At 42.1% G+C, this 2,136-nt stretch overlaps 1 pseudogene; it reads left to right on the plus strand.

Moving 5' to 3' along the window:
* Positions 1 to 1,237: 1,237 nt before the first annotated feature.
* Positions 1,238 to 2,136, plus strand: LOC124959194 (olfactory receptor 4C6-like; annotated as a pseudogene).

Below are 2,136 nucleotides of genomic sequence, written 5' to 3' on the forward strand. Positions count from 1 at the left end.
ATTTAGGTTAAATTTTCATCATTAAACAATATGTTAGTTGGGCATTATATAATCACCACTCTTAGGTATATTTGATCATTCAAAATTTAGAAGTAAATTCAAAATTACAAAAGCAATACCATATTTGTTTTAATCTGATTTTTTTGCTGTGGTGACTAAAAGACCTGACAAGAACAATTAGAGGAGGAAAAGATTATTTGGGGGCTAACAGTTTTAGCAAGTCTCAGTCCATAGATGGCTGACTCCATTCTCTGGAGCCAAAGGCGAGGTAGAACATCATGGCAGAAGAAGTTGGCAGAAGAAAGCAGCTTAGGACATGGCCACCAGAAAACACAGAGAGAGAGAGAGAGAGAGAGAGAGAGAGAGAGAGCAAGAGAGAGAGAAAGAGAGAGGGAGAGAGAGAGAGAGAGAGAGAGAGAGAGAGAGAGAGAGAGAGAGAGAGAGAAACATTGCAGACCAGAGAAAAAATAGAAACCATAAGGCAAGATCAGGAACCACAGCCTTCTCCAGTCACACCCTACCTGCCTACAGTTACCACTCAGTTAATCCCTATCAGGTAATTAAGGAACTGATTAGATCAAAACTCTCAGAACCAAACATTTCACCTTTTGGGCAACACCTCATATGTGAACCATAACAATATGATTTTGAAATAGAGCACAAGAAGAATAACTCATTTCACTAGGTTGTTTTAAAGAAAAACAGGATAATTGCTCCATCTCTAACAGAGAAAGCATACTGATGTTGGAGCATACTGAGTCTGGAGTTAGAACATGCAGTCCACATTTTGACTGAACTATTCACTAGCTATGCAATCTTGGCTAAGTTTCCTAAACTCTGTTGGAGTTAGCATCTTCACCTGAAAGATAAAGCTAATCATATCATTATTCTAGTGCTTGGAATCAGGTAGGTGGCCAAAAATGTAGGCTACTATTAATAAGAATCTTTAAGTTAGAAGAAGGAGGAAGAGAAACCAATTACACATGGAAGGATAATTTGAAAACACAAAAGACATGAGGTAAACTTTCACTAATGAAGTATGCATCTGTAAATTCTATATTTAGCACATTTTCCCAAAAGTCAAATTCTTGGTTGACGAACAAATGAATAATAAATAGACAAGTTCCTGGGGTCCTAGAAATCAATTAGGAAGTCAACTAATCATGAACTATAAATCATATGTTGCTTTTTTTAGGTGCCCCAGCTTTCAAGAAAAGCTCATATACACACCAGGTAGATGGGAAATCAGAACAATGTGACAGAATTCATCCTTTTGGGTCTTACTGAGACCTAATTCCTAATCATGTATGTGATCACAGTGCTGAGAAATCTACTCATTGTGGTGACCATGATTACAAGTCAGAGTCTGAGTCACCTATGTACTTTTTTCTCACCTTCCTGTCCTTTCTGGATGTCACCTACTCTTCCATCATTGTACCCAAGTTGATCATGGACACCCTCTCTGAGAGCACTGCCATCACCCTCAAGGCTGCATGACCCAGCTATTTGCAGAGCATTTCTTTGGAGGTGTGGGGATCATCCTGCTCACCGTGATGACCTGTGACCCCTACGTGGCCATCTGCAAGCCCCTGAACTACAGCAGCATCATGAGTCCTCGAGTGTGCTGCCTGATGGTGGGAGGGGCCTGGTTGGGCGGATTCATGCACGCAGCAATATAGCTTCTCTTCATGTACAGAATACCCTTCTGTGGCCCCAATGTCATCCATCACTTTATGTGTGACTTGTGTCACTTACTGACAATTGCCTGCATGGACACTTGGACTCTGGGTCTCTTAGTCATCCTCAAAAGTGGGGCGATGTGCATGGCCATCTTCCTCACCCTAATCGCCTCCTACGTGGTCATCCTCTGCTCCCTGAAGTCTTACAGCTCTGAAGGGAGATGCAAAGCCCACTCCACCTGTGGCTTCCACCTCACCATGGTCATGTTGTTCTTCATGCCATGTATTTTCTTGTATGTGAGGCCTGGACTATTTACCCCATAGACACAGCGATGGCCGTGTCTGATTCCGTCATCACCCCCATGCTGAATCCCTTGATCTACACACTATGGAACACAAGGTGAAAACTGCCATGAAGAAACTTTGGATGAAGCAGGAGACTTCAGTTGGCAGCTAA

This window comes from Sciurus carolinensis, chromosome 11 (genome assembly GCF_902686445.1).
Source record: "Sciurus carolinensis chromosome 11, mSciCar1.2, whole genome shotgun sequence".
In the NCBI taxonomy this organism is placed as follows: domain Eukaryota; kingdom Metazoa; phylum Chordata; class Mammalia; order Rodentia; family Sciuridae; genus Sciurus; species Sciurus carolinensis.